General features: G+C 47.2%; 1 long non-coding RNA gene across 2 annotated transcripts; it reads left to right on the top strand.

Annotated features, from left to right (window-relative positions):
• The first annotated feature begins 6,132 nt into the window (after window positions 1–6,132).
• Window positions 6,133–9,368, top strand: LOC109776304 (uncharacterized). Of its 2 annotated transcripts, XR_002236046.3 has the most exons (6): window positions 6,133–6,336; window positions 6,430–6,724; window positions 7,075–7,347; window positions 8,002–8,149; window positions 8,355–8,427; window positions 8,860–9,368. It is a non-coding gene; the product is annotated as an uncharacterized lncRNA (long non-coding RNA). The 2 variants fall into 2 exon arrangements; XR_005769275.2 differs by lacking the exon at window positions 7,075–7,347.
• The last annotated feature ends 1,708 nt before the right edge of the window (window positions 9,369–11,076 follow it).

Genomic DNA, 11,076 nt, shown 5'->3' on the forward strand with positions numbered 1-11,076 from the left:
AAAAACCGTGGTAGAAGCGAGGGCGAGGAAAATTTCGGGGTGTTCCCGGTTACGGTGGGAGGTCGGGGGCCGAGCGATGCGCGTTTCTCTCGTACATGTACGCGCGTGTGTGCGAGGCGTTGGCTCTAACTAAACCCGAGCGATTGCACTGCAGGCTACGCGTTACTGAATCCGAGCGATCGATCGATGGCTGTTAACTGAACCCGATCGAGCGATTCCTTCGCTACTGCTGCTAACTGAAGCCGATCGATGCTGCCTCTGGGATGAACAGTGAGCGTTGTGGGGGGTTTGGATGAACAGTGAGCGGTGGCGTTGCCTCTAGATGAACAGGACCCCGTGGTTCTGTCATAAATTTGTCATGGATGTACATGCATGACAGAAAACGCGACCTACTATGACAAACACGTATCATCACGGAAGTGTATTTTTTTTTGTAGTGTGTGTCTATTGCTTCGGGGCTTGCCGTTGCTATTTCTGCCTTCCGAAGTGCCAGGTTCGCTTGAATTGTTACTGCTACGGGCTAGCCAACTATCTTCCCCCGCGCAAAAGCGGGTCATAAGCGCCGTGAGGGCTGCCATGGACTTCAGCTTTTCTTGTCCGAGGTGTCGGGCGAGCCATTCGTCCCGGATGCTATGTTTAAAGGCCGCTAGGGCTTCGGCATCCGGACAGCCGACGATCTGGTTCTTTTTGGTTAAGAACCTAGTCCAGAATTTCCTGGTTGACTCTCCGGGCTGTTGAATTATGTGACTTAAGTCGTCGGCATCCGGAGGTCGAACATATGTACCTTGGAAGTTGTCAAGGAAAGCTTCTTCCAAGTCTTCCCAGCTGCCAATGGAGTTTTCGGGCAGACTGTTCAACCAGTGCCGAGCTGGTCCTTTGAGTTTTAGTGGGAGGTATTTGATGGCATGGAGATCATCACCGCGGGCTATATGAATATGGAGAAGGAAATCCTCGGTCCATACCGCGGGGTCTGTTGTCCCATCATATGATTCGATGTTGATGGGTTTAAACCCTTCTGGGAATTCGTGCTCCATTACCTCGTTAGTGAAGCAAAGGGGGTGTGCGGCGCCTCTATATCGGGCCACGTCGCGACGTAGCTTGGATGGAGTCCGTATGCGGTTCTCGGCCCGGGCGTGATTATGATTGTCGCGTCCGGCTAGGTAGCCGTTGTCGCGTGTCGGGGCACGCCCCCGCGATCCATAGATCGATCTGTTCTGACCTGCTCTATTGTCCAAGTTCTGCCGCGGGTCATATGTATGTCCCCGAGCTATTTTATCTCTGCCTTTACGGTTAGGTAGTACGGGCTGGTGTTCGGCTTGAGTTCCCGCTTTGTCCCGGCCACGCGGTGGTTGGTCAGCCGCATTGCGCGATGATGGTACGGGCTCCAGCGCCACGTCATCGAACTAAGGTAGAAATTTGCGCTTTGGATAACTTTTGGTTGGGCGCTCGAGGTCGTATTCCTCGGCTGCCAGGACATTAGTCCATCTATCATTGAGCAGATCTTGATCAGCTTGAAGCTGTTGTTGCTTCTTTTTCAGGCTCCTTGTAGTGGCTATTAGCCGGCGCTTAAAGCGCTTCTGCTCGAGAGGTTCCTCGGGCACGATGAAATCCTCGTTGCCGAGGCTCACCTCATCCTTGGAGAGCGGAAGATAATTACGGTCCTCCGAGTCTTCATTTACGGCCTGTTCATTAGGGCTGACTCGCCCATCTTCCCGTTCATCCTGTTCAGAAGTTGGCTCAACGGGGTCTTCATTGTCTTTGGCATCATCCGGAGTATTATTTTCTCCTGTGCCGGTATTGCTGTTTTTTCTACGGCGTGATTTAGAACGGCGCTGCTAATGCCGGTGCTTTGGCTGTATCTCAGGAGGTATATCCTCGACTGGGTCTTCTTTGTCATCGTCGTTATTCTCTTTGGGTGTATCCACCATATACACATCATACGAAGAGGTGGCCGACCAGCGTCCGGTAAACGGCGGGTTTTGGGCCTGCTCGTCTCCTGCATCGTCGTCCATACCGTTGATGTCTTCAGAGCCGTAATCGAGCATATCGGTTAAGTCCTCAACAGTGGCTATGAAGTGGGAGGTGGGTGGGAAGCGAAATTCCCTGTCATCAAACCGGATATAATTCGGCTGTGAGTCCCTTGCTAAGGAGAGGGTTTTTAATGAGTTCAGCACATCGCCTAAAGGTGAGTGCCGGAAGATGTCCACGGCGCTGAATTCGACGACCGGGGCCTGATCGGGCTCGACGGACGCGGACGCGCGTGGTTTGAAACCTGTGGCCGGAGATGAATCCGAGGTTCCGGTGACATAGGTAATGCTTGAGGTTGGGTCTGTGTGCGGCTCCAACGCCGCTAAGTCTGCGGCTCCCATGGCAGGGTTGAGCTTCTCGTCCTCGGATGGCGCAATCTGCTCCAGATCTAGAGCCGGAGCACTTACAGGTGCTATCTCCTGGGTATGGTCCGATGACAAATTTAGGTCATGCTCATCGCGGTGGCAGGGAGCGGCTGCCGTGGGCTCGAATCCGTCGAAGATCAAGTCTCCGCAGGTATCAGCAACGTAGTTCAAGCTTCCAAACCTGACTTGATGGCCAGGGGCGTAGCTGTCGATCTGCTCTAGATGGCCAAGCGAGTTGGCCCGCAGTGCGAAGCCGCCGAATACGAAGATTTGTCCGGGGAGAAAAACTTCCCCCTGGACAGCATTGTTGTAGATGATTGACGGGGCCATCGAACCTCTTGAAGACGACGCAGCGGAACTCTCAATGAAAGCACCAATGTCGGTGTCAAAACAGGCGGATCTCGGGTAGGGGGTCCCGAACTGTGCGTCTAAGGCCGATGCTAACAGGAGACAGGGGACACGATGTTTACCCAGGTTCGGGCCCTCTCTATGGAGGTAATACCCTACTTCCTGCTTGATTGATCTTGATGAATATGAGTATTACAAGAGTTGATCTACCGCGAGATCGTAATGGCTAAAACCCTAGAAGTCTAGCATATATGATTATGATTGTCCCTATGGACTAAACCCTCCGGTTTATATAGACACCGGAGGGGACTAGGGTTGTACAAAGTCGGTTACAGAGAAAGGAATCTACATATCCGGACGCCAAGCTTGCCTTCAACGCCAAGGAGAGTCCCATCCGGACACGGGTGAGAGTCTTCGGTCTTGTATCTTCACAGCCCATCAGTCCGGCCCATGTCCAACAGGCCGGACGCCCGAGGACCCCTTAATCCAGGACTCCCTCAGCAGGGCAGCTCCTGCATGCTGCTCTTAGTTCTGGTGGTGATGACGTGAGTTGAAGTTCAGACTGATCCATCTTACCTCTATGATCTACACGGTGGAAATCAGACTCAGCCTACACATGCAGGCCCAACCTAATCCCGACATTATTTCGCTTAAAAATCCCGACGTGAACTTAGCGTAGCTCAGATGGTTAGGTTCTTTGTGATGGAGGAACCAGCCTACCAGGGTTCAAGTCCTAGACTTGACACCGGTATTATTTGTAATTTTCTTGAATTATTTGAGGCTTTTCGGCGATGTTCGTTTAGTGGCAGGAGATGTTCCTCTCGACTACAAGGCGCGTGTGGTGATTTCTTCAATCTCAAGATGTTATGTCGCCTCACTATCTCGATGGTACTTATAGGGGTAGGGTATGCATGTGTGCGTTCATAGAGGTGAGTGTATGTGAGCTTCTTTGATTGTATCATGTTCAAATCAGAATTCCCAATGTTATTAATCGAAAAAATAGTTTAGTGATGCCAACAACATTTGTAGACGCATTATCCGAAGTGAGGGTCCATCTCTTCCTCAAACAAAAAAGTAGGAGTCCATTTCAAATACATTCAATACAATCTCTCCTAATCCTTCTAGGCAATGTTCATGTTAAATTAATTCCTGGAATCACAAAATATCATCATGTGGGGTGTCATGATAAGGCGGTGGGAAGTTTAGTCCCCCCTCATGAGTGGACAAGAGTCGTGACCGTTTTATAAGGGTTTCACATGCTAAGCTTAGGAAGAGGTAAACACACTCTCCTCCATCGCCTGCCTCGCCCATGCACGTCGTGTTTCTTGAAAGAGCCGAGCCGAGTTCAGATCTATGTCATCCGTGTGCTTAACTTTTGCCGGTCGGTAATGGATTATGGGTCGTGGGTTGTTGCCGACTCGGGCATGGATCCAAGCATGGCCCCTAGCGTGCCGCGTGCTGAGCACATCCTGTTTAGCCTGTGCCATGCCAGGCGTGTTAGCGGGCCGGCCTGGCTGGCACGACCCAGATGGCCGGCTGCCTGGCTCTTCCCGCAGGTGGCTTGAATAGAAAATCACTCACTGAGCTAGTGAAGTCACTCAAGGGTAGTGGGCTGAACGAAAAAAATCACTCAATCTGAAGCTGGATTTTAGCAATCGCACACCTTATTCATTGAAATGGAGGGAGTAGCAGGTTATTGCCCGGACATAATAACGAGGCTTATGCAGATTCGTCGTTCAGTACACAGTCCAATGAGAACAATGGAGCGGTGCAAAGGCGCCCTTGATTCCTAGAAATTCTGCACAAACTAGGCAGTGCTCGGGTGGCTCCACAGATCGTCCCAAAGGAACTGCAGCCTCCAGGTCTGTAGCTCCAGGCCCTTGCGCGGAGGCTAGAGATGAACCTCTCAAGATGACGCGCCCGCTACTGGCTGCTACGTCCAGAATTGAAGAGTCTACATGGGTAATTTTGTTAACTGCTACCCCGCCAAATACATGTCGCCACTAGATTACTGATGTCTCCCAGTCCTAATACACTACATACACCACAATATGCATGGATCAACGCTGATATATGTGACTTTGTCCATTCCTTCTGGTTCATTTGTGTGCTACTGGCTAAGGTTGTCGCTCATGTTGCTCTACTATATAGCCCCTTGCTTGATCTCTATTGATTGATGTACACGTATTGTACTACTGGCTAAAGTTGTTGTGCCAATTATCTCCTTTATTCCCATGATTCGATTGTACTAGTTGATATGTAGCACATGGCATGGATAGTACTGTGGTCAGTTGTTCTAATACGCGTGAACTAAAGTAAACAATACGTACGCATACGCGTGAACTAAAGTAAACAAGGGGAAGAGAGGATCGTGAATTAACTATAAGGCCAATCTTCTAGCACCGTCCTTCGGCAGCTCCCCCCGCCGGCGACCTCGATCATCGGTGGTAAGGGGGGTCGCCGGATCCACGCGTGTGGATCGTTTTACTCTCTCGTAGTCTAGGTTTTTAGCCTGTTCATCGTCTTGGCTTCGGCAGCGACGATGACGGCGCTGAATAAAGATTCTTCGGGTCCATTCCTGACGAGGCCTTCGGTCCTATGGTTGGGGTGAATTTGGAAACCACTTTGTTCAAGCAAGGATGGCGTGATGGCGGCGACATCCTCGTGGTGGACCTGTGTCCTCGGGTTATGGTCTGCATCGACGACATCTGGAAGACGGAATGCGTGCTGGGTTCGTGGTTCGTGGATGGTAGGTATGGTTTCCTTCTTCGGCGTCTTAGTCGTGGTGGGGTGCCAGAGCTGGAGTTCGATGGCGTGTCCGGGGTGTTGCCCTGGTCTGATTCGTTCAACGGCAATGGCTTCACTTTTGGTGAGCCACCTTGGAGGTCCGTAAAGCTGCATATCAGCGATGGAGCCGCGTCGAGCTCGGGTAAGGAGGTCATCCGTCATTCTTTTCTTCGGTGGCTACTATGGTGGTGCCGGAGGCAGGTGACAAGCGTTGATGTGAAGCTCAGAGATGTTCTGCTTTCTTTTCAGTTTTGTCATGTCGGTCCTTACGTGACTTATACTTTGATCTTTATAATATGAATGAGACATATATTACCATGCAAAAAAAATTAACTATAAGGCAAAACAAATGTTGATGACGTGGATGGACGGCACGACAGCAAAATAGTTGTAGATGCGGTGATTAGTTTCATTTCTCATGTGCAAATATGCTGGCAAGTAAAGGAGGACGTGGAGTTTTTGGGCACGAGCTCATATGAGCTCTTTATCGTGGGTGTTGATATGTGCGTGAGGATCTGTGCCATTTGTTTATACATCAGGTGATGGGCTGCTAGAAAATAGGCACTGTGCAGAAATACGAAGGAGCTACAGGTGTGTGGTGGGCCGTGGTTTAACCGTTGCGCGGACGGACGTTTGGGTTGGAACAAGCGAGCCGTGGCCCAGAAATGTGCGCGCACATCTGATCCGTGGTCTAGGGTGTTGCCTTTTTCCCGTGTCTTCTCCATTTTGTGGGTTGGAGACTGAGCGGTGGAGGCGACGAGCGGCGGCGGCCAGAAGCCATGGAATTCTTGATGCAGCCGATACGCGGGTTCGTGAAATTTCCCCTTATCTCAAGCCTGACCTGCTTCACTAACTACCTCGTATTAGTTGATTGAAACGGATTTGGTTCACTATGGATCAGATCTACTTTCCTTGAGGAGGTTGGCGAGAGTACACTGCCGCCTCCCGTGGCAGCAGTTGGTGTGGTGGAGCGGGCACGGTCGCCGTTCCATAAGGAGGCGACGGATAAACAAGTTCTGCAAGCGGGTGTGCTGGAGCAGGCACCGCCATTGGGCGAACCCATGGCAGCGGATCTGGGTGCAGGGGACGTGGTGCCGGCGGGTGCGAGCGGTGGAAGAAAGGAGAGAGAGCTCCCCCGCGGGCTCGGAGCTGTCAACTGGGGAGATTAACCCTCGGGCTCCTAGATGGAACAAAAGGTTAGTGCCTGTCCCGATCGTCCAGATTTTTGTCCAGCAGCACCTAAAAATATGATGTGCACCTGCGAAAATGGAATTTGCATTGTGGAATTACATGAATCAGTATGCTTAGTTATGAAATGATTTCTTGTACCCATCAATAATCTGCTGGGACATGAAGCATGAACAATGCTAAAGCATTTTGAATTAGGAAAGTAACTGATTAATAAGAGATTGATAGGCAATGATAAAGCATTCTGCAAAAGGAAATGATGTCTCTAAAAACATGAGATTGCACGTGCCTGGTTAGACAGGCATGAAACTTGCTGGATCCTTGTAAGCTAAAATCGTAGTTCTCATGTTTTCTAAAGGCTAAGGATTGGAGCTGCAGCACCTAGCAGAACACCTTGTCCCAATCGCATTAGTGCATTTGAGAAGGTTGTTAGGGGTTTTGCTGACCACCCAACTGAGAATGTGATCGTCCCGGTTATTGGAAGTTTGGAACTACATTTGACTCAGTTGGCGAGGCGTACGATTTCTACAACTTGTACTCGTGGGAGAAGGGCTTTGGTATTCGATACGGCAAGAGCCGCCTGAATGTGGAGAGGATAAAGTGCATGCAAGAAATAGTTTGTGGGTGCTCGGTGAGTTCAAGCTCTTGGTTGCCGGTACTCCTTAAAGATTTCTGTCATGCTTGATCAGGGTGTGACGCCGTTGCTTTTATTGATATACTCCCTCCGTCCCAAAATAAGTGACTCAACTTTGTACTAACTCTAGTACAAAGTTAGTGCAAAGTTGAGTCACTTATTTTGGGACGGAGGGAGTACATGTTTGTCTCCTCTATAGCAAACTTATCATATGGTGTTCAGACTCATGAAGTTATATGGAAAATAATGACTACCTCAAATAAAACTATCTAGTGGTAGTGGTACTAACATGTCTAGAGTCCTTTAAAAAAAACATGTCTAGAGTTGCTTCTACGAGCTATGCTCTTTGCAAAGCCATTTCTTTGTTGATTGTCGGGTGTTGGTTGTATCTTCTTCAACTCTGTTATTGAGAATCTGGGCTGATAAAATGGCCATTTCTTTCTTTTTCTCTTCTGTCGAATGCGCCTCTTGTTCTCCTCTGTCAAACACGATGAACTGGAGATGCTTCTCTTGTTTGGTTGCTTTCGCTGTCTTCTCTTTTTGGATTGTGGGATAAAAATTCCCTTCTAGTTCAGGATGTGCTTCTTTGTAAACTCCAACCAGTTTACCTTCACTCATGTTCTATTTCTGTGGCACATGGCACCGGGACAGACAATTAAACCACCAAGAAATGCGTTACATTCTCAAGGTCAACGCGGTGGGACACCTCTTAGTACTTCAACATCTAAATTTGTGCCACAAGTTCTCTGATGTCTAGCGTTTTCTCAAGGATGCCAAGTATCCCAAGATCTTTTGCAAGGTAGTATTATTTTTTCCCATGCTCTAGTATTCTGGGTGTTATTTGTTTACATGCATTTCTTTTCAAAATTTATTTGAGGCCAGGCTATATATCTGCCCCAAACACTTGTTCTGATGGAGATGGCATAAAAGTCAGTAGTAAACATATTGCGTGATTTGGCACATTTATTCATGGTAGTATTAAACTTGATGGTCCAAATTTACAGATCACAGGCTCTTTGGTCGCATATAGAGGGTTCAGGAGGTGAAGCAATTTTGGGAGGTACTTTGTGAGGAATTGTAAGCCCCAACTTCTTATCATGACATAGTCTTCAATGATCACAGGAGTTAAAATGACAAGTTAGTACATGTTATGACGTATGGAAACTTGTTTATGTTTTGGGTGCTCGCATGTCTTTATTCTTGCCCTGGCTGTGGTGTAGATGCACCCAATAATGATTTTTGCTCTGTTCTAGTTAGTGTCTGAAATGGTTTTCTTCTGGGCGATTTAAGTTTCTTCACTTACATACATCTTGCCATTTCTGTTTGTCAATGCTGATGACATGCTGATTCGGTTTCAAAAACCTGAACGTGTTGCTTTCGCCGAAGAAAAGGTTTAGTGTTGTTGTTAAAACTAGTTAAAACTTGCACACATATTCCACCTTAATTATGTGCAAAAATCTGTCCCATTGCATCTTCACCAAATTGATTACTGTCAAAAAACACTTGCAGGGAGTGGTTTGTCTGAGCAGCTGCAATGCATAATCCGATAAGTGAAAAACAAGGCTAATAATGGGGGAGCTAGCAGCAGACATGTATACCCAAGATGACACCGTGGACATCAAGGGCAAACTGGCCCTCAAGAACACCGCCAACTAGCGGTTTGACATCCTCTGATGCAGCCCGTACAATCAAGTCCAGGCAACGGTATCCGGTCAGCAACAGTTGCAAATGCCGGCATTAAGCGTGGATGGCAAGATCTGTGCGCCGGATGGCATGGTGGATCTTGGACGGCAAGGTTCACCGCCGGCGTCGGAGCAGTCGGTAGTCGAGATGGACCCTAAAGCTCCTAGGTAGATGTGAAGGTATGTCGATTTTCAGTGCTACAAAATCTGGAAGTAGTGGCTGAAATCTGAACTGATGACTATAGATCTAATTTTTTTATGTGAGGATTCTCAATGTATCACTCCTAGCAGTTGATGAATAAACATTTTATCAAGTATTTCCATCTTCGAAATTCAGTCATTTCGTAAGCAGTCTGAATATTGATACATGCAGCAAAAGTGGCTTTGTAAACTGTGAGTGTGGTACGCAAAGCTAAAAGCTATAGGAAGTATGTGAATTATGAAAGGTGAAAGTACTTGCAGGCCCTCAATGTTTAATTCTGTGGTGAAAAAACGAAGAATAAGTTAAGTGTATCATGTTGCCAACACAAGCATCCGCTGAACTCATCATATGTCCTCTGATGCTTTACCCCCGGCTGAAATCTGAACTGATGAGCGTAGATAGTATTTTTTTATGCGAGGGTTCTCAGTGTATCACTCCTAGAAATTGATGAACTGCTAATTTTCTATAACAGATTTGTATGTTTAGATCGTACTGCTAATTTTCTAAAAGTATTTCCATCTTCGGAGTGCAGTCATTTTGTAGGCAGTCTGAATATTAATATACGCAACAAAGTGGTTTTGCGTAGTGGCTCACTTCAGAGATTGTTTGACCAGGACCAAGGGTTTGTTTGACCTGGGATGCAGGGAATAAATGGCGAAGGCGAATAGTGGCTGTGGGATGTAATAAGTGAGCCCTGACGCCGTTGGAACAGAATCTCTAGTTTAATGGCCCATGTTGTGAGCACAGTTCAGAGCAGGCGTAGCCTTAACGGATGGCGTTGCTTTTATTGCTTGTCGGATGTGGGCCATCGGCTCTGAAAACTGACGAGATACATCAAATATACAATAGCGTATACGGGCTAGGTTGGCGATCTGGGAGCGAACAGAGGGGTGAGATAACGAGCACATATGTGCTCGAGTGCAGAATAGCACTTTCGGACAAGTAGCTGTATACACAATCCCAAGGAGGTAGCTATATTCTTGCCGAACTCACATATGGCAGCACTCGCCAATGTTTTTGCTCTAAGAACATCTTTAACCTCTCGCAAAAAAAAACCTTTAACCCATCTCCAATGTTTAACTCCGAAAAGCTTGTTACTAAAACCGTTCCTAAACTAATATGGGTATTGTTTTGAGCCTCCCTAAAAGTTATGGGTATTAGAAGCCGTGAATTAAATTACCTCTTAAACTTAATTTTTCATTAATTTTGTTTGCTACTTCTCATGTCCTTTTACGTACATAACCCCCATTTCAACTACATTTGCACCATATATTAATTTAAATCTTGATATTTATACACATATTTCAATAATAATTTAAATTCATTATTTCAAAACTTTAAATTCAAATCCAAACACGACATAAGATCCAAATGAAGCAAATAATCCAAAAAATAACATGATGATACATGAATGAACTACCCATCCCACTCCCTCTCTTCTTCCCATCGACACAAACAAGCACCAGTTCAGTTCTTTCACAACTGCAACTCCGCAAGTCCAGTACTACTAGACATATGCAGCGATGACGATACGCAACGAACTGAACTGATCTCGGATCAGATTTGGCTGATTGCCCTGATCGGTTGTAAAGATACCACGATGATGAAAATTTCGGCTACTACTTTATATCACCTTCCTTGTCCATGTGCTTTTGTGACTATTGTTTGAAAGGCCAAAGGTTGTGTTTGTCAAGAGAGGATCGGCGTTCAGAGTTAGACGGGGAGAGCAACTCAGCAGAGCGAGGCATACAGAAAACAGAGGAACTTTATTCAGGTACTGTATCGATTACCGAACAGCCCAACTCTGAGCAAATGGTAAAACAAGGGAAAAGAGAAAAGGAT

This window comes from Aegilops tauschii, chromosome 2, assembly GCF_002575655.3.
Source record: "Aegilops tauschii subsp. strangulata cultivar AL8/78 chromosome 2, Aet v6.0, whole genome shotgun sequence".
NCBI classification, from domain to species: Eukaryota; Viridiplantae; Streptophyta; class Magnoliopsida; order Poales; family Poaceae; genus Aegilops; species Aegilops tauschii.